This window comes from Neolamprologus multifasciatus, chromosome 6 (assembly GCF_963576455.1).
Source record: "Neolamprologus multifasciatus chromosome 6, fNeoMul1.2, whole genome shotgun sequence".
NCBI lineage: Eukaryota > Metazoa > Chordata > Actinopteri > Cichliformes > Cichlidae > Neolamprologus > Neolamprologus multifasciatus.
Window position 1 is genome coordinate 21,688,222 of NC_140444.1, and position 22,158 is coordinate 21,710,379.

General features: G+C 40.1%; 1 long non-coding RNA gene across 2 annotated transcripts; it reads right to left on the minus strand.

Annotated features, from left to right (window-relative positions):
- Nucleotides 1-17,552: 17,552 nt before the first annotated feature.
- On the minus strand, nucleotides 17,553-19,581 carry LOC146516934 (uncharacterized). 2 transcript variants are annotated; one of them, XR_014874477.1, is made up of 4 exons: nucleotides 18,958-19,581; nucleotides 18,496-18,588; nucleotides 17,728-17,861; nucleotides 17,553-17,642 (listed from the first exon to the last, which is right to left on the minus strand). It is a non-coding gene; the product is annotated as an uncharacterized LOC146516934 (long non-coding RNA). The 2 variants fall into 2 exon arrangements; XR_014874476.1 differs by lacking the exon at nucleotides 17,553-17,642 and having other exon boundaries at nucleotides 17,655-17,861.
- Nucleotides 19,582-22,158: the final 2,577 nt, after the last annotated feature.

The following is a 22,158-nucleotide window of genomic DNA, read 5'->3' on the forward strand; positions in this document are numbered from 1 at the left end:
AGGAGACGTGCGTATGAGACTGACATCCTTTCTTTCCTCTCAAAATAGGTGCTGCAGCTAAATTGATCAGTGATTAGGGTTGGACAAGATTGATGGTTTACATCAACATAGTTGACTGTGACCGTGTATGGGACTGATAAAACTTTTCTCTGTATATAATTATTTATTCTGCAATACCTAATTATGCTTATGTTTATGTTAACTGTGCTTTAAATCACACACATGCACACAAAGACACATCCATTCTAGACTTTATTACCTAAAATATCTGATAAGCCTTATTACAATGTTTTTGTTCTTCTTAACATTTCATAAAATTTACCTTAAAATACCTGAATTGCTGTGTTTGAAAGCAAAGTGTGTGAAATATATTATTATAAATAGTCATAGCGACAAACAATTTCAGTTAATACAAATGTACTAGACATGTAAACTAAATATACTCACCACTAAATATTAGACATGTACTCATCAACCAGCCAGTGTTAGGGCAAGACTGATGACTGGCAGGTAAGCTTCACATATATGATTACAAGCTGGTGTATTTCATGTATGTGGAACACACAGGAAGTACAGGGTGGGCCATTTATATGGATACACCGTAATAACATGGGAATGGTTGGTGATATTAAAGTCCTGTTTGTGGCACATTAGTATATGTGAGGGGCAAAATCCTCAAGATGGGTGGTGACCATGGTGGCCATTTAGAAGTCGGCCATCTTGGATACAACTTTTGTTTTTTCAATAGGAAGAGGGCCATGTGACACATCAAACTTATTGGTAATGTCCCAAGAAAAACAATGGTGTGCTTGGTTTCAACGTAACTTTATTCTTTCATGAGTTATTTACAAGTTTCTGACCACTTATAAAATGTGTTCAGTGTGCTGCCCATTGTGTTGGATTGTCAATGCAACCCTCTTCTCCCACTCTTCACACACTGATAGCAACACGGCAGGAGAAATGCCAGCACAGGCATCCAGTATCCGTAGCTTTAGGTGCTGAATATCCAGAGAAATTCACAGCATTTCTCTGTAAGAGAACACGTGTTTTTGAGAGTTTTTGAGACTTCTACATCATCAGCGCAGCTTTTTTTTTACCCTCAAATAATTTAAATTGCACAGCACATTTTTAATGATTAAATTGAAAAAATATGGCTAATGTAGCAAATGTGATACAAATTAAAACTCATATATGCAGATTAAAATTTGACATGTTTTTTTTTATGTCTAAAGGTTCAACAAACACTCCATTATCAAAAAATTAAGAGTTCTGGCAGTGACATTTTATGGTTTCAAGGGTTAAGTAAGTCTGCTGCAACTGCTTTTGTTTGATAATTTCAAACATGTTAGTTAAAGGTAGGGATGGGTATTGATAAGATTTTCACAATTCCGATTCCAGTTTCGATTCTGTTTAACGATTCGATTCTCTTATCGATTTTTTTTAAAAAAGGAGAACACTAAGGTTGATTAGCTTAGAACTTTGTTTTATATCTTCTCTTTGAACAAGATAGAAATTTAGGAGTAACATGGCCTTACAAACCCAACAGTGAGATCTTAAGAGATCCACAGCCTACGGCTCTTCAATGGGGTCCCCAGGAAACAAAATTGTAAATGTAAAATAATAAAATAAATATTCTTCTGTAGCAATAACAAAGTATAACTTAAATTATTCAGTAGCAATTACACAAGAATATCTAGTAATGTCCCTGCCTACAATTAAACACATTCACTTACCGAAAATCGGGGGCATCTGCCGTGGCAAATGGGTGCAAACCTTTGACCACAAACTTAGTCACTGCTTGGTGACATTCGTCTATCCTGGCCTGAAAGGAGGCGCTACCGGTAGACTGCAGCGAGAACTGCCAGCATCAGAGCCAGCCAGACTCTGTCTCTCTCATCATGGTCACCTAAATGCACAGTAATGGCAGGTTTTGTAATAAGGCAGATCGCTAACATAATGTGCACTGTTAGTTGATTATTTACCTGCCGCATTAACGGGAGAGGACGTGCAAACGTTACCGCTGCTGCTGGGTTGAGATTCACGAGTCCGGAGCGGAATTAAAAACACGACATTCATTTAAGGTTATCGTGTGTTTTGTGAGCAAATGCTTTTGCATATTCGTAGTGTTTCCTCCCTTAAATGAAATCTCTACTTTTCAAGTATTGCGAGTTGCCCTGTTGTCATCTGTTCTCATAAAGTATAATCAAACTTTTGAGCGTTTGATCCGCTTGTTCTCAACAAGAACCGGTTTTCGATACCCATCCCTAGTTAAAGGTGGTTGTATAACAACTCATTTTCAGTTTTAGTATTATTATAATTATTGTTATTATCACTGATGTTGCTATTTCAGTTTATACCTCTTTCCAGAAGCAGAGCACTTCATTCTCAGTTTGAATGAGAGCAGTTCCTGTAACTGCAATTTGGCAGACATTGAAAAAGTTTTAAAAAATTATTTTTCCATGAAAATATTTTGCAGTGAACACAAGTTTATTTTTTATTTATATATGGTGTACGTGTGTATATGCATATGGTGTCAATTACAGTTCTAATAGCATTCTAATTTCAAACACACATTTATAGCCATATCACGCTACGTGATGTGGCTATAAATGTGTATTTGAAATGGATTACAGTTACAAAGCTTTAACTGTTATGATGTATGTTTTAAATAAACATTAACATGCAATTGGTGTGACATGATTAGTTATCTGTTTTAAACAAACGGTTGAGCTGCAGAAGTTTTTGGAAGTAAAGGATTTGTGGAGATCATCATGTGCATTTGTGTTGGACTTGCTCTCTTCACAAACCATATTTGGCTGGGTACATTTCCTGGCTTGCAGAGAGCATTTAGCCAAACAGCACTAGTTTCATTTTAGTCTGTCATCAACTTACTCGCAGTTACTATTAAAATGAAAGTCTAAAATGCTCAGAAAGAATGGTGTCTAGAGTTCTTTAAGTTTCTTGAAGAAATTTCTGTCAAGGGGGTGGGTCTGTGATCCAGCATTTTCTGTTTATTTTGTATTTTTGATTTCTTATGTTATATTGAAATAATGTGAGGTTCTTGTGTTATTTATTATAATTATATGTTAGGATCCGGTTAAGTTTTAGTTCAACCAAATTTATCATCCATGCTCCCTGGTTTATGTGTCAAATTTCCTGTTCAGTCATGTATGTCATGTCTGCATGCTCCATGTTGTCAAGCTTGTGTTATAATGTCTACGTCTCTTCATTTTTCCTGTTTTATTTTGGAAGGTCTGGTGTTTCCATGTTCAGTGTATTTTGTTTCACTTCTCTGTGGTGTCATGATCATTTGTGTCAGCTGTGTCTCCCCAGGGGTTTCCACTTCCCTCATTACCCTTCTGTGTATTTAAGTCCTCTGTCTTCTTTTGTCCATTGTCGGGTCATCTGTTTTCCTCGTTGCAAGTCACGTCAGGTTTTAGAGTTTCTCATGCAAGTGTTCACTACCATGTTCTTGCTCATGTTTTGTTTCGCTTACGTTAAGGTCTGCAAGCTCCTGTTCAGTTCCATGTTCATGTCTCTCGTCATAGTTTTAATTGTTAGTTTAGTTATTCCCCAGTTTAGGTTGTAGTTTAGTTTTCGCCTTTATTTCTTGTTCCTTCATTTTTCTATCAGGCTTGCTTTTTGTTTAAACTTCAGTTTTTCTCCCCCTTGTCTGCATTTGGGTCCGCTCCACAAACACAGACTGCTCAGCCGTGAGACTTTCTAGAAGCTTCTTTAGTTCTCTACCAATTGCTCTTAGAGCTGAAGAAACCTTTTGGATAAGAGCTGAAACGTCTTCAAGAAACTGAAAGTCCAGATGCCTTTCTTTCTGAGCTTCTTAGACTACGATGACCTGGATGATTGAGAACCTTCACAGACATATTTTTAAATGAAAAGAACTTTTCAGTAAGCTGAACACATACAGTAATAATTGATGACACAGAAGAGTACTGATATAGCTAGTATTTTGGTCAATTTAGTTTTCTTGGAGTGACATTAACGCAACAGCAAATCCAACTTTACTTGTCATTCAGTACAAATTTCCATGCAGTGAAGGTGGAATGCCTGGTTATGTCTCGGTTGATTTGGTAAAAACTGATTACTTCTGATGCATTCAAACTGTAAGAACACAGGGACTCAAATACAGAGCAAAGCAGATGAAAAAACAATTTTTTGGGAGGATGGAGGTGAGCGTGGAATCCAGGACCCTAAGATGAAACACTGGTGGAGGAATGATGACATATGGTAGCTGGTTGTTACAAAAGGAAGTTACAGAGGAAAAAAATGGAGGCTTTGTTAGTGCAGGAATAAATATGCACTTATGGATCTTAAGAGTGAACATCAGTCTATCAAAACTGTTGACTGGAGCAATTTAGCGAGGAGTGGATGGAAGCACAGGGGATAGAAATACTCCAGCTTGGTGATTTGTTGTCGAGGTCCAGGTGTCAGCTGATGAACTGTTAGAAACCGGAGCAAAGCTGTACCTAGAAGCTTTGCCCCCACACAAACGTGCATACACAAGGGAAAGGGGAGAAGAGCCAGGGAAACACACACAAAGCATCCCTGTAGGCATAGGAAGAATTTCACAAGCACATGTTTTGTTTTGTTTTGTTTTCAGATATCACACAACACAACAAACAACAACCGAAAATGTCTACTCAGATCTCCTTATGCATCAAAATCACTAATTTATTTTAAACTTTGATCCTTATAAGCTTTCCCTTAACTCAATATCATCTGGTCTGTCCACGTGTTTGCTGAAATTTGTTGAATCATAAGTGTCAAAAGTGCTGCAGAATAATTAATCTACCAACAATTAATCCTCCTTTTTGGTGTCACAGTTCAATATTACTACATATACGATTTACATTCAAGCAGCTATCCTTGTTTTTGCAAATACATAAGGATATGAAAAAGTATCACCGCACTTCTTATTTGTGTACCAGAGTGTAGGTGAACAGAGGTTTTGTCTTAAAATGGAATATCAGGTCGGCTAAAATGGCTGATGCCACCAAGGCAAAGACAAGTGAGCTCCCCGGGTAGCTTGCCTCAGGTATGCTTTTGTCCACACCTGATTAGGTGTGGCCAATTAGCACCAGCTGAACACACTCAGCAGATTAGAGGCTGCAGAGGGACGTAACACTGGGTAAAAAATATTTCTATTATCATAAATATTACGTTTTTTTCTTTCTGTAAAGGACCTTTTAAATGTTCTTTTAATTTCATTGTCACCTCTATGCTTGTCAATACCTCACAGAGGAGCACACCTTTGTTAATTACCAGAGAAAATTCTACATCACTATAGTAGGATGATGGATCACGATATGCATCCCTCTAGGCAATTATTCCTTTGTAGCACATGTAATTAAGTAGGGAAATATAATGTAGCAAATTAATTAGGATTAATGGGGCTAATTTGAATGGACAGATTAAGTGCAGTGTTTTAATGCTCTCATATTTTACGTTTTTTTTATGAAAGACATCTCAGTCCGATCGTCCTCGCTGTCTCTCACGGCACATCAGTCTCTGGAGACTGAAGGTGACAGGAGAGAGATAGTGTCGTTGGCAACCTTGTAAGGAGCTTAATTTAATACTCACTTTTCTGTGAATTTCATAAGCACTGCACTACACTGTCAGTTTGAGAATGGTATGCTGTGTGATGGCGGCACTTATTATTTAGAATATCCTCTGGATTCCAACTTATTTATTAATGAATGAATGAAAATTAATAAATAGCTACAAAATAAATAGGAATGCATTTCAGTACTTTTGGAGGTGAGTGAATTTGTAAGTCTCAATTGACAGTCAGCTCTTCATAATAAACTCACCAATAAATGTCTTACTGAAAAAATGACTGCTCCTTACAAGCAACCTTTTTGATTTGATTGATTTTTTGATTTATGTGTGTGTGAATGGGTGGATGACTGGATGTGTAAAGCGCTTTGGGGTCCTTAGGGACTAGTAAAGCGCTATACAAATACAGGCCATTTACCATTTACCATTATGTCTGAGATGATACTGTTTTATGGGCATGCTGCACCCATGTGTTTGTTTGTCCATGTAGTGGAGGTTATTGTCATGCTGCCTGTGTGTCTATGTTGCAAACTGTCTAACACTCCTCTTGTTAGTTTGCAGATGCTCTGTCCTACAAATGACAGGCAGACACATGGGAGTGTGAATTAGAATTCACCTCTAATCACTCTCTAATTCACCTCTTGTCACTCTGGAGGCTCACTCACAGCCCTGTTTCTGCCACATAAGCGCTTTGTAGGTGAATGCTGATGTGAGGATTTTGAGCAACCCCTATGTGTGCACACAATTACAGCTATAGACTGCAGGTTCATATTCACTCCGTCAAGCTGGCAAGAACAAATTTATTTGTATAACACATTTCATTCTAGATGCTACGCTACATGCTGCGCAAAGCATGAGCCACCATGAAGACTGGGGCAAAAAACGATATAAACAGATATAAGCATGTGATTTCATGAACTAAAGACCATCAGCGTGTACACTAGTATAATGAACAAAACACGACAGTTAAAATCAGTGAAGTGAGGAAAAAATGAGCTATTCACACTCGTTGTGGTGAGCCACTATATGAGGTTAATAATAATATATTAATATTATACTTAATGCATTATATTATTTTTTTCAAAATGATAATAAACCTGATTTTCTAAATGAGCTTTTATGGTCTTTACATCCTCACAATCATGTTCAGTGATGCTTTTTATGACAGGGAAACATTTTTGTATTAATAATATTCAGCAGTAATTTCCACACTGTGTTCTACATTTAGATCATTTTGTTGCTCAGAGCTTCTGCAAAACTAGCATGCATTCATTCAGCATAGTACACGATCGGATACTGGCCTTGTTTTAACATTTATTTAACCAGGAAACTAAACTGTGGGAGCATCCTGGATGGACATAAGCGACATAAACCTGGGATATTTTCTATGGAAGGAAGAACCTTCCATAGTCCCTGGAAGTGAACCCATGCAAGCACAGTAAGAACATTAAAATTCCACACAGACAGGATCAACTTGAGGCAACAGTGGTAGCCTCAGATCAACTGTGGTCCTAAATTATTCTCAGTGTTAGCAGTGTAAATCTGATCTGAGAGCTTTCGCTTGGTGTAGCTTTCACCGCGTTCTATCCACTCATTTTCTTCTGTTTATAAAACTCAGTTTCAGGATGACTGGAGCCTTTCCTGGTGACAATATGTTTTGTTTTTTTTTTATTAAAAAAAAATATATATCAGTATCTAAACCTTGTATCACTCAATTCAGGTGACCACTATAGACACATGGAGCCACTGTGGCTCAGGACATAGAGCGACAAGTGTCTATTCGGGAGAGTGGAAGAGCTCTCTACGTGTTGAAATATCCTCGCATAAGATACTGAACCTCAAACTGCCCCTGATACATTCATCAGTAACTGGGTGTGTGTGAATGTTACACAAGGTTCTTAAAATGAAGTGCTATATGACCGTGTTTGTGACTGAGTGAATGAGGGCTTTGGTACTTTTATAGTGCTTTTCTACTCTGAACACTCAAAAGGCTTTTTACTAGTCTATTTAGTAATATACATAAACTAGCAACACAATTTAGACCATATGGTGTAATACTATGCCATCAAACCAGCTACAAACCTTAATGACACAGACACGGGAATTTTGTGGATTTCCTGCCGAGTCCTGTGGATTGAGGAAAGGGCTATCTGTAATCAACCTAAGTCCTGTTTTCCCTTTAAATTCTAATCCACAATGGGGTGACAGAATCCAATACTGACATTTATATATGTAAATATAGAAGTTGGCTGTGATTCTTCTGCTGTTTCTACTTTTTGTGTTGGCGTGATGTGTATTGTCATGCTGGACAAAGCCACTGCCATCGGCAAGTGCTGTTGCCTTGGCAGGAGTTCATGTAGTGTGCATTTCGTTGCCAAGGCCTCACATCAGGTGGTAAAATGATATCAAAATGGTCAATATTTATTTATTTCTCCTATCAGTGATTTTTATGGGTAATTTTATGGATTGTGTTCTGTATTTTGAGCTTCTAGTCTAAATATGTAAAAGTTCAACAAGGTGTTCCTAACAGCTTAACAGACAAAAATACAGTATACAGATAGAGTTTAATGTGGTAAAAGCTTATGACTCTCAAAAGCATTAACAGGGGAGCTGCAACAATCATGGTGTTTTTGTAGGAGAATGTAACATTTTCAGAAATACACAGATGGGTGTAGGCAGGTTGCTGCAGTAACTCCAAGTTATTAGTAACCAAAGACTAATGCTGAACACATGAATTTGTTACCTTGAGATGGCAGACAGTAGGACAAACAGTGGGACAGGATGTGGTCTATTAGGGATCATTAGTGAGACTGTACTACATTATTGGCTAAGAGGCAGGTCACTATAACTACAATAAAAAATTAAAGTCGCAAGCAGTGATAATCATGTCTCACCTTTTTGCATGTGGAGATTTGTTGCTGAGTTCTTTAGACCAAGCATTTTGGCCAGTCATGTGAAAATTTTAAGTCCTGTTAAACTAACATATTATGACTTTCTGTGTCCATTGTGTAACATTAGAGAACATTCAAGTATTATATTATATCACATATAGAACCTACAATGGATGAACAATGTCTGTGGCATCATCCTAATTTGCTTTTGCCACTAGATTGCAATATTACTGACAATGATCATGTAGATATCTCCAGGCTTGTAATTATGAAGCATGTACAGTTTGAGGCATACTGCTTAATGTACATTTAAGTTTTAAGAACTTCTTGTGCCTTGGTCACAATGCAGCCAAAAGCTTAGAATCTCAGAGCATTTGGCATCAAAAGGTCTTTATATGAAACAAAGATGATGTTGAGCCAATTAAATCTTTATGGGGAGTTTGCCAAAATACAATGACTGAAAATATTAATATTGCTCAAGGACTACTTTCAGTCTTGACACATCTGTAATTGAATTCCCTGTAGTGAAAAACTGCTGAGTGTCTAAATTTCAATATATGGTGTACGATAAAGGAACAATGCTATATAGAAATTGTGAGAATTAAACTTGGAAATCGATTAAGCCTAATTTTAATGCCTGAAATATATCTGCATCCACCATGCGAAATGTCCCATTGTTTCAGTTTTACTATTTTTCCTCTAATGTTTAAAAACCCCCAAAACAAATTCTACTCCAATGCAGAAAATTCCCCTCAGGAAGTCAACTGTATTTTTAAAGTATTGTTATTTTTTAAGTCTCCATGTAAAGTCTCATCAAAATACATCTGATGTTTCACATGAGTCCTTCCACTTGTCGCCAAAAAAGTCATAAACACTGCAAAAAGAGAGTATTCTGAGGGTCAAAGGGGATATTTTATGCATGTTAAAGCAGGGCAGATGGAAATTTTAGCAAGTAAATTATTTTTCTGACAGTCATTGTGAACACTGCTGGTGCTCAGAGCTGACAGAACTGCTCTCAAAAAGTCATATCCAGTAAAGTGATACGTGGGAGTCCATAAATTTGCCATGTTTTGCATTATTTTCCAGATATGCCATAGAGCTATTTAATAGGGACAACAAAAGAGCATAAGAAAATCAATGAATATAGAAAAACGTGTTTTAAAAAGATCCAAACAGAGGAGGAACACCAAAAATGAATCAAATAGTAGATATGGAATAGAATAAGCCTTAAAATTTACTGGATTAATGAAATGCATGCAATGCCTTATTATATACTTTTCAAAATAGGATTTATGTTTTTGAGTCTCAATCTCCTTTTGTTTCTTTAATTCAATTATCTGCATTACTGTCTCTTTGTCTGTCCGTGCTCCCTTTCTTCAATCTGTTGAAATACAAAGCTTGACTAATATGGATGTTTTAGAGTACAGGTCATATGTGCTTGTCAGCATCTACCACATGCTTGGTGTCCCCCTTGAAAAATTAAAATGGTAACTTTGCTAGCTTGCTCTATGCTGTACACAAATCAACAACATGCCCGCCTGTTGTGGAAGAGGCAACCTATCACTCACCCTGGGTCTGTTTGATACCAAAACAAAGATATGAGGCATTGGATGCTGTCTGAAAATTTGCAGATTTACAGTTTGGACTGGTGAGTTGTCAAATACAATAGTTACAATAATCCAAAGAAATTTATGTAACAGGAGATTACTGTGACATTTTACATATACAGTGCAAGTGTACTAGGATAATGCAATATTAAAATGTATCTTGACCACATATATATATATATATATATATATATATATATATATATATATATATATATATATATATAGCATATAAATGCATAAAAAGACACATGACTCTCTGGGTGTTTCTGCTTCCTCCAACAATCTAAAGACATGATAGTGATTATAAATTGCTCAGAGGTGTGAATATGAATGGTTGACTGTCTTTCTGCATTTGCCCTGCAACATGCTGGCGAACTCACCCCATGGTAGCTGGGATAGACTCCAGGATATTTCCTTAGATGCTATAATGCTCTGAGAAGAGGTTTTGCTATTATGATTGGCAGTGGCGGTCCTAGCCTGTTTGGCGCCCTGGGCGAACACTCCCTCTGGCGCCCCCCCCCCCCCCCACACACACACACACACACACACACACACACAGACAAAACATATTAAGGATTGTACATTAACATAATGCTGTTGTACACACACACACACATATGAAGAGAGAGAAAGTGTGCATAGTATGCAAACGGCTACCAAACAGCCATCATAATTCGTCATACAATGAGAACAGGACAAATCAACAACTGACAATGACTAATTAATATTAAAATCTGTAACATAATGTATTGTTTGGAGTTTAGTCTGTTACTGTTACTGTTTTTACCATTTCTTCTTGGAGCAACTGTAACCCACATAATTTCCTTAGGGATTAATAAAGTATTCTGACTCTGATTCTTCAGGATGACCTGCCATTAGCCAATGACACATCTGCTTACCTGCATCGTTTGCTCGTTTCTCCTCCTCTTCTTTTCTCTTTTTTCTAAACTGAGCACCTGATGGCTTTGAACTTTTCTTGTCCATCTTCCATTGGTTTTAATTTTGCACTCCAGTATGAACACCCATCACCCAACTTGAGGATCACCACAACATAACCTAACAGACCTACACCTTAGTTCACAGATTCACTTTGTCTAAGGTGCATTTCTGAGATTTCACACAACCCAGGATTCAAATCATGAATACATAATGGGCTTGGATTTACAACATTATAAAGGAAATGTGCTCTATTTGGAAGCAGCCCCCCTTCCCCTTCCGACGGGTTGTGTGTGAGACTTTAAATCATCAAACTGTAAATTATACATTTTCAATTGTTATTGATCCCTTTACCCCGAGTCCTAAAGTGTATATTTATTTTCTTACTCCTCTTATATTTATCGTTTGTTTACTTGCACTGCTGTAACTGGAGCCTCGTCGTCTCGTCTCTCTATATACTGGACTGTATGTAGCGGAGATGACAATAAAGTTTACTTTGACTTCCGCAGCAAGCAGGCGCACCGAGGGCTCTCGCACTCACTTTTCGTGTATAGAATTTAGAAAAACATCGGTGCAAATTATAAGTCTGTATCATGATGTCTGGTGTTTTCGTGTTTGTTGTTTTGTTTTTATTTTGTTTTATTTTGCGAGTTGGTTATTAGATGCTGCTCCAGCCACCAGAGAATCCCCGCCGCCCTGCCCTCTCCTCCCTGTGCCGCAAGCAGCAGGCGCACCTCGCAAACGGAGGGCGCCTTTACTCCCAGCAAATGGGCGATAGAAAACCGATTGGTGCCTATGCCATTCCCAGTATGCACTGGCTGACGTCGGGGCAGCATGAGTATGAGCATGTTTTTTTTTTTGCCGATGCCCGTGATGCCGCCCCCACCACGATGCCGCCCCAGGCAACCGCCCGTGTCACCCGTATCTAAAACCGCTACTGATGATTGGTCCTTACACTAAATAATTTGTGGTGTCCCCCAGGGACCCCAATTTGTAGTCATGTATCTTAAATATAGATACATGATATAAAATATAGGTAGGAAAGCCCAAGACAAAATTGTTTTCAACAAAATCTTTAAGCTTCATAGAAACTTTCATTGTCAGGTCCTAAAACAGAACGCAAAGCTTGTTTTTTGCCTACAATGACACGACACTGCACAAACATGAATGAAACATAACAGGGTAAATGATGATGAGTGTTAGACACACTTGACTGTCTTTCTATCAGGAGAGAGGGGAGGGGGATAAATTATTCCCTCTGAAGCTGAGTACACCATAACAGACAGAAGAGGAGAAAGTTAATTGGCTGTCTCCTGGTGAACTGGGATCTCTATTCACTTTAACATGCAAAAGAACCACTAATTATAGGATACAATGCACTGCTATCTCCTGGCTCAGTGCATACTTCTCAGGTCAGACAATCAGATGTTCTCTGTAAAATCAAAGCAAAACACATCATGGAGGAGAGGCTGTAATTAGCCTTCACTCTCCAGTGACATGAAAGGCTACATGCTTGAAAATATGCAAGAAGATACGATGGAATGGAAAGCTAGCAACCCTGTCTCCTGAAATTTGCATTCATATATATATTTGATCACTTCATTAAGTATACTTCCAAGTATTGGTTAAACATCTTGCCTTCAGAACTACCTTAATTCTTCATGGCATAGCTTCAACAAGGCACTGGAAACATTCTTGACATAAATCCCCAATTGCTTCTGGATTGAGTCTATTTGAGTACAGTGAAGGATCTGTATGTTCAAGAACCCACACTCAAAAAAATAACTCTTTAAATGAACATAAAAAAAATCATGGAAAGAATTTCCACGTGATTAAATTGCTTTATTTTAGCACTATGCAATTCTGTTACTCCAACTTAATGCACTCAAGATTGATGAATCAACGTATTTACTGCATTTTGATCCAATATATTTTAATAGTGTTGATCCAACTTAAAGAGTTTTGTTCCAACTCAATTCAGTAGGTTTTCTCCAACTAATTTACTAAATTTGGTCCCAGCTTAAGTTAATTGAGTTGAACCAACTCATACAAATTAAGTTATTCCAACACAAGTCTTTAATGCTAATAGAAAGCAATTTAATCACGTGGAAATTCTTTCCATGATTATTTTAAGTTAATTTAAAGAGTAATTTTTTGGAGCATTTAACAAAGTCTAGAGTCTAGTTAACATACATTTCACTATTACATCTAAAAGGTAAATAAAAATTTGTCACACACATCTTTTTGTTTTCTCCAATTTATTGAATTTATAGCAAATTTCACATAACGTATAAAGAATACATGAAATGCAAGTGCAAGTTACATAACAGAAAAAAGTAGTGGAAAAATTGGAAAGTTAACCTGTTAAAACAATTTTTTTAACAACAATGAATGGCTGAATCAGGTGATTTTCTGATGACCAATACAACTACTTTGAAGGTCAACAGATGCACTTTCAAAAAAGAAAGAGCTCCTATTTTGTGTTTTCTCAAAATCAATAAAAAATGCATGGTATCATCTACATGCAATTATTTTAGGTTCAGGGTCCAGATACATGGTGTAGCTGTTGTAATGGGAACATTTCTAAACAAGAAAATTGTCATGGTCCTGGGTCGGTGACCCAGCGCTTTCAGTTTATTATCATTTTCTAGTTTATTATGATGATGTTGATTATTATTGTTTGAGTTCTATGTGTTATATTCGGTCTGCCTTTGAGTCTGCGTCTGTGTCTCTGTCTGTCTATCGTGTCACCCCGCCTGTTTGTGAAGCTGTCTGTTTAGTTCTGTCTTGTTTGGTTCCTCGTGTCTGAGTTTCCTGTTTTATTGTGAAGGTCTGTCTGATGTGAGTATGTTCAGTTTACATTTCCCCTGTCCCGTCAGCCCTGATTCCTCCCAGCCGTGTTGCCCTCCTGTGTGCCATTTCCTGATTACCTGGTGTGTGTATTTATAGTTGGTGTCTGCCTGTGCTTCTCGTCGCGTCGTCTGTGTTCATTTGTGTCTCTGCTCCGCGTCTCTCTGCCCCTCGCTCCATGTCCTCCTTTTGTATTAGCTTTTCCAGTTTAGGTTTATGTTCAGTTCTGCCCACACCTTGGTTATTTGTGCACTGTAAATAAAACCCACTTGCACCTCCGCCACTGTCTGCTTTTGGATCCTCCTTCCTCACCTCCACACGACTGCCGCCCCAGCCGTGACAGTACGACGCGACCACAAGATGGATCCAGCAGCTTTGTCCGGGGAGAGCGACCTCACACGCGCCCTACGCCTGGTGGACTGGGTAACCCACACCTCCAATGCACGAGCGAAGGTTGTGGGGATAAATGCCATTGAGGCTATCCTGGCCGGAAATCCCTATCTCCACCAGGTCCGGGGATTTACTGACTTAATCGCTGATCTGCATAAAGCCCGGGAAGCGGTGCAAGCTTCGGAAGATTCTGCCCCGCAACAACGGACAACGACCGCCACAAAGCAGCCGTCTCAGATTCACCCACCGGAGGTTTCACGGCCCGACCCCCCAGGGGTTTTTCCCTGCCTGTCGGAGCCATCAGCGGTGGGGAGGAAACATTCGCGCCACCGGCGCTTCACCCCACAGCCGGATTCAGGGACCCCTGTGCGACCAGCTGTGGTGAGTTTTAAGGACGCTGGTGCTTCTGGGACTGTGTTTTCTGGGGCTGTTCATGGGGAGAGTAGAGACAGTTCACGGCGCTTACCTACCTTCGTGGTAACTGACCTCTCACAAGTTGGCATTTTCAAAACATCCAAAACAGTAACTGACTGGGTTTCATCCACTCCACTACCAACTCCAGTCTCACCTCAAACAGTACATCAGCCTTTAGCCAGTTCATTAGCCCAGCCTGCATCTATTCCATTAGCCCGGTCACTCGCTCCCTCCATACTGGAGGCTGTGTCTGTGCCACCCATTTTGAATCCCGTTCCTAGCACCCATTTTAAGCGGAGAGACAAACCCAATAAAACCACTCTAGTTTCTCAGAAACTGGCTAATTTAGAGACTGCTATTCGCCCCAGGGCCTCCCCAGAGGCTGGGTTTCGGCCCCCAGCAGACTCTGGACCCCTGGAGGCTAAGAACCCAGCTGAGGACTGCACCCGGCTGTCGCTGCCTGAGCAGGGTCTGTGCTCCGCGCAGCTGCAGTCTGTTCTGTGCCCGCCAGAGGTCCCCGCACCTACTGGTTCTATTCTGTGCCCGCCAGAGGCCTGTGTACCTGCTGGTTCTGTTCTGTCTCTGCCAGAGGTCCCCGCACCTGCTGGTTCTGTTCTGTCTCTGCCAGAGGTCCCCGCACCTGCTGGTTCTGTTCTGCGCCCGCAAGAGGTCCCCGCACCTGCTGGTTCTGTTCCGTCCCTGCCAGAGGCCTGTGTGCCTGCTGGTTCTGTTCTGTCTCTGCCAGAGGTCTCTGCACCTGCTGGTTCTGTTCTGTGCCCGCCAGAGGTCCCCGCACCTGCTGGTTCTGTTCTGCGCCCGCCAGAGGTCCCCGCACCTGCTGGTTCTGTTCTGCGCCCGCCAGAGGTCTCCGCACCTGCTGGTTCTGTTCTGTCTCTGCCAGGGGTCCCCGCACCTGCTGGTTCTGTTCTGTCCCTGCCAGGGGTCCCCGCACCTGCTGGTTCTGTTCTGTCCCTGCCAGGGGTCCCCGCACCTGCTGGTTCTGTTCTGTCCCTGCCAGGGGTCCCCGCACCTGCTGGTTCTGTCCTGTCCCTGCCAGGGGTCCCCGCACCTGCTGGTTCTGTCCTGTGTGTGCCAGGGGCTCCAGTGCCCACTGGTTCTGAGACTGTTTTCGCTGGGGGGCCCGAGGAGCCCGTCCAGCCCCAAGACTCGTCAGCTGGAGGGCCCGAGGAGCCCGTCCAGTCCCAAGACTCGTCAGCTGGAGGTTCAGGAGAACCTAGCCAGCTTCCTGCTTCGCCAGCTGGAGGGCCCGAGGAGCCCGTCCGGCCTCCTGCTTCGCCAGCTGGAGGGCCCGAGGAGCCCGTCCGGCCCCAAGACTCGTCAGCTGGAGGGCCCGAGGAGCCCGTCCGGCCCCAAGACTCGTCAGCTGGAGGGCCCGAGGAGCCCATCCGGCCCCAAGACTCGTCAGCTGGAGGTTCAGGAGAACCTAGCCAGCTTCCTGCTTCGCCAGCTGGAGGGCCCGAGGAGCCCGTCCAGCCACCAGCTGCTCCACCAGCGGCCGCATCCACGCCTGCAGCAGCAGCCGCATCCACTGTTTCGTCCACGCCGCCGCCTGCTGCAGCGCCTCCGTCTCCGGCTTCCACGCTGCCGCCAGCTGCAGCCTCGGAGTCTCCACCCACGCCAGCTGCAGCCTCGGAGGCTTCACCACCATCATCCACGCCGTCGCCTGGTCCGGCTTCACCACCATCATCCACGCCGTCGCCTGGTCCGGCTTCACCACCATCAACTTCGCCGTCGCCTGGTCCGGCCTCTGCCTCATCTGCTTCGTCTGGTCCTGGTCCAGCTCCAGCTCCGCCTTCGTCTGGTCCAGCTCCGTCTTCATCTTCGTCACCGTGGCCGGCCTCCGGACTTGCTTTCACGCCGCCGTCACCGTCCGCACGGTCGGCAGCTTTGTCACCGTGGCCGGCCCCCGGACTTGCATTCCCGCCGCCGTCCGCACGGTCGGCCCCCAGAACTGCTTCCTCGCCGCCGTTGCCGTCCGCACGGTCGGCCTCCAGAACCGTTTCCACGCCACTGCCTACTGCGTGGCCGGCCTCCGGACCTGCCCCACTGCCACTGCCATTCGCATGGTCGGCCTCCGGAACTGAACTGTTTTGGCCTCCTGCGCTGTCGGACCCCTAAACTTGGCCATCTGGGCCTTTTGGTCTCTGTCCCTCCGTCCTGGACCCCCTCCGCCCGCCCTGGTCGGGTTGTTTTCTGTTTTGTTTTGGTCAGTTTTTGTGTTTCTGCTGGGCTGTCTGGAGCCAGCCCTTGAGGGGGGGGGGGTACTGTCATGGTCCTGGGTCGGTGACCCAGCGCTTTCAGTTTATTATCATTTTCTAGTTTATTATGATGATGTTGATTATTATTGTTTGAGTTCTATGTGTTATATTCGGTCTGCCTTTGAGTCTGCGTCTGTGTCTCTGTCTGTCTATCGTGTCACCCCGCCTGTTTGTGAAGCTGTCTGTTTAGTTCTGTCTTGTTTGGTTCCTCGTGTCTGAGTTTCCTGTTTTATTGTGAAGGTCTGTCTGATGTGAGTATGTTCAGTTTACATTTCCCCTGTCCCGTCAGCCCTGATTCCTCCCAGCCGTGTTGCCCTCCTGTGTGCCATTTCCTGATTACCTGGTGTGTGTATTTATAGTTGGTGTCTGCCTGTGCTTCTCGTCGCGTCGTCTGTGTTCATTTGTGTCTCTGCTCCGCGTCTCTCTGCCCCTCGCTCCATGTCCTCCTTTTGTATTAGCTTTTCCAGTTTAGGTTTATGTTCAGTTCTGCCCACACCTTGGTTATTTGTGCACTGTAAATAAAACCCACTTGCACCTCCGCCACTGTCTGCTTTTGGATCCTCCTTCCTCACCTCCACACGACTGCCGCCCCAGCCGTGACAAAAATAGTGTTTTGAGAACCTGTACTTTGTGTGCTGTTAGATTGTTCGTGTGCATCTAATTCCATAAGAATCTTCTGCAGGACCTCAAAGGTGTACCTGAGTTCCAGAGGGTAGCTCAGATTCAGTGAATAGACCAGACCAAGCAACACTGTCACTCCAAAAACTACATTGCCCAACTCACCCATCACTTCCACCCCCTCTAGAACAATCATAACATCCTGAGGGTCATCGCCAGGCTCCGCACCCTCTGACCGAATGACACAGATTCCAAAGACTGTCTCTGCTATGGCAGTGGCGATGCTTTTTATCAACTTCCTGTGACAATAAAACAAACAAAAAAAAGATAATGATTTCTCACTAAAGTCCATTGCAAACAGTTTTAAAAGTACATATCTGTTTTACATTAATGTAAAATACCTAAAAGCTTTATTCATTCAAGCTTTATAATAATGTAAATGTAATCAAAAATGACTGCCAGATATTTTTCCTGACTCAAGAGAAGTTCATTCAATACCTCAACAATGTCCTGTCTTTCAAAATCGCGAGTTGTGATAGGGGTGACTGTGGCACAGGAGGTAGAGTTGTCTACTGGTTTAATCCCTGGCTTCTCTAATCTGATACTAAAACTATCAATGGGTAACATATTGAACCCCAAGTTGCTCCTGATACATCCATTGAAGTGTAAATGTTAAATAAAAATCTTGTATGAATGTGTGTATGAATGAGGCTATTATAATGTTATTATGATAAGGTTAGTATAAAACACTCAAGAATGGTGCGTGTAGTATCCAGTGAGAAACATAAAGCTCTTACTTTTCCTATTTTAAAAGGTATTTTTTACAGCCACCGGTAATTTACAGGAAAACTCCATCCCCTGAAACCTTTTGTATGTAGTTCAAGCTTATCTTTGATCATCTCCTTAGTTAAGGATACAGGCAAGTTAACATACCAGGTAATCCTTCACCAGCTTCTCAGGATCTTCATTCAGGTACACGCAAAGACCTTTGGCAATGTATTCTCTTCTGATTTCAACAGCATCAGTCTTTATACACAGAGGGGGAAAAAACAAATATATACAGAAATCCATCTCAACGACCTAGCAGTGGGATTAAAGAACTTTTAGTTGAATTACCAGGAATTTGTGAGAAATACAGAGGCTATTGTTTTACAGTCTTAATCTTTTCAAATAGTATTTATGCATTTTAGACAAGTCTATCATTTTAATATTGTTTTTTACTTTGTGTATTAATTTAATCATGCCATACCCCCAATTCAAGAAAGTTTAGATGATATGTACATAAAATCAGAATGCAATGTTTTCTTGGTCTGAAAACTATATGTCGCTTACAAATGAATATATTAAATTTTTAACATGGGAATGTGATAATTTTTAAGAAAAATAGTAGCTCACCTTGAATTTGATGAACTGGCCTGACAGCTCTCCAGACCTTTCACCACCTGATAAGATTAAACATTTATTATCTTTACAGGAGGGAACTGCAAGTCTCCAAGTTTATTAAGTAGAAAAATATTTAATTTCAAAAAAATTTAAAAACAGGAAAACATATCTGTTCATGTTTTGTCTTTCCTCCTCAGTGTACTAAAAACACATAAATTGTTAAATAAACCACTGTCCATCAGTTGCAACTTACAAACTTACAAATTTCAACAACCCACACGTAAAATGTAAATTTATCACAACAGTCTCTGTGGTAGAGCCAAACTAGCTTATGTGCAGAGGTTAAGTTATAAACAATATCTATATTTGGAGTAGCTAAGTCTTTCATATTAGGCTCTCATGCTAGCATGACATTGTGCTATATTCTTGCACTAGCGTGTTAGCTAGCTAGAATGGCATAAACAAACAGATATTTAAAAAAAAACAAAAAAAACAAATGTGAATAAATAGAACTGAAAAGAATCGACAAACTAATGATACCTTTGTGCAAAAAGTATTTTCATCAAGATGGATGAAGATAGATTCACTCTTACCTTTCCAAGATGACCACGAAGCAAACCATGTGCTTTCCTGCCTCTTGTTTAGAATCTCATGTGATCTTATGATATCGTGAGTCTTTAAGGCAGCTAACCACTCTTGTTAGATTTTATCATGTCATATTAACAAGAATAAATTTAAGAGGTGCTAAGTTGGTAAATTTCATGTAGATCTTACATGATTTTATTACGTTCACCTTAGAAACATAAATTCATTGTGTTCAAATTACATGTTAGAGTCTTGTAAATGCAATAACCACCAAATTTCACTTTTTTGAGTGCAGTCTGAGATGATTTAAGCTTAATAATATGGTGTGTTATCCTGAGCAGCCATCAGGAGATGGGTACAGTGTGATGATAAACGGATGGACACACTGTTAGCCTTTGCAGTAATTTCCATAGCTTAGTACTGCAAAATCAACAGTAAAAAACTCTAAAGGATGTTAGCAGTGTAGTACTGTAATTTGCATGTAATTGTGGGAAAATTCTTATGAGATTACATTATTTTTACGGTAACTCACCGTACTCATGGAAACAGCTGTAAAATACAGCAAATGTAACAATTGGCGATGTTACTGAGATTATACTATTACACCATCTGGATTTCTGTTGTTTTCCACTGTAGATCTAAGAGTAATTACTTAAATCCTCATTCAGAGTGTATTACTATAAAATGCAATTCACTGTGAAAGTAGTATAACATATAAACTACAATATACAGCATAATTTTTAACTTAAGGAGTAAGTTGCAGCCACACTAAAATTTAATTCCTTGAACTGAATGGAACCTCATATATTAATAAATGTATTTGTTTATTCAAACAATGTGAAACATTATTAATACTATTAATTAATAGTATACTTGTAAGGTTAGTATTGTGATAGAGTCGAGTATATTTTAATTATACTCTTGTAGACATTATGACATTATGCTAGTACAATTATGGTGAACAAAAAGTACATCTAAAAGTTAATTTCAAGAATACTGTTATGTACTAAAACGGGGGCCAATATAGTCCCAAGAAGCATTATTAGTATACGTACTAGGTAAGGTATAGTTGGGAAATATAATTGAAGTATACTTATTTGTTGAATGGCCAGCAACAAAAACTAATGGCTACATTTAGAATAATGTTTAAAAATGACTTCATTTAGCAGGGTGTTCCTTTTTTCTCTTGTTATTCTTTCTTATACTGGACCTTCATTTGTTTTGTACACAGCAAATCCAGCATGTCCAAATTAACACTGTCAGATTTGATTTCAACACTTTTAAAGTGTCTATATGGGTCCACACCAGAGAGTGTTAATTTAACTCTTTTTGGAGAGTTGGTATGTTAACTCTGATTTAGTGTTAAACACCAAATCTCTCTGGAGTTGATAATTTAACACTTGGTGTTAAGAGTTTATATATTAACTCTCAAAGAGTATTTTAGTTTAACTACGTAAGAGTTATCTTCTAATTAATTCTAAAAAGCGGGAATTTTACTGTTCTGAACTTCTAGAAATTTCTTTTGGAAATAAACATTTACTAAAAAGACGCAATGGTTTTTGAAAAACATTTATTCTCAACTGTGCACCACAATTTCAAAACATTTTCTGAAAGATGTAACAGTGTACATGTTCTCACTTTCATTCATTTCCTTCATTCATCACTTTGTGGAACTTCAACGCACTTCTGCTCTCCCCCATATTCCATCTTCACAAGCATATCCTATGTGGAGATTGAATAAAAATTAGTTGACACTAATTAATGGCACAAATCAATTGCAGCACAGTAAAAAAAAAAAAAAAAAAAAAAAAAAGAAATCCTTTTTGAGACATTACTTGTGTAAAGTATTTTCCCAAAAGATAAGGACACAGGCAACAGGTAAGGTGGTACTTTTTAAGACACCTCTGCCTAACTACACAGCAAATCCAGCATGTCCAAATTAACACTGTCAGATTTGATTTCAACACTTTTAAAGTGTCTATATGGGTCCACACCAGAGAGTGTTAATTTAACTCTTTTTGGAGAGTTGGTATGTTAACTCTGATTTAGTGTTAAACACCAAATCTCTCTGGAGTTGATAATTTAACACTTGGTGTTAAGAGTTTATATATTAACTCTCAAAGAGTATTTTAGTTTAACTACGTAAGAGTTATCTTCTAATTAATTCTAAAAAGCGGGAATTTTACTGTTCTGAACTTCTAGAAATTTCTTTTGGAAATAAACATTTACTAAAAAGACGCAATGGTTTTTGAAAAACATTTATTCTGAACTGTGCACCACAATTTCAAAACATTTTCTGAAAGATGTAACAGTGTACATGTTCTCACTTTCATTAGAATTTCGTTTATCAAAAGGTCTGACATAGGTGAGCTGGTAAATGCAAATAACAGCATTCTCATCACTTATTTCAATAAATACAAAATACAATATGCATGTCCTTCATTCATCACTTTGTGGAACTTCAGCGCACTTCTGCTCTCCCCCATATTCCATCTTCACAAGCATATCCTATGTGGAGATTGAATAAAAATTAGTTGACACTAATTAATGGCACAAATCAATTGCAGCACAGTAAAAAAAAAAAAAAAAAAAAAAAAAAAGGAATCCTTTTTGAGCGATTACTTGTGT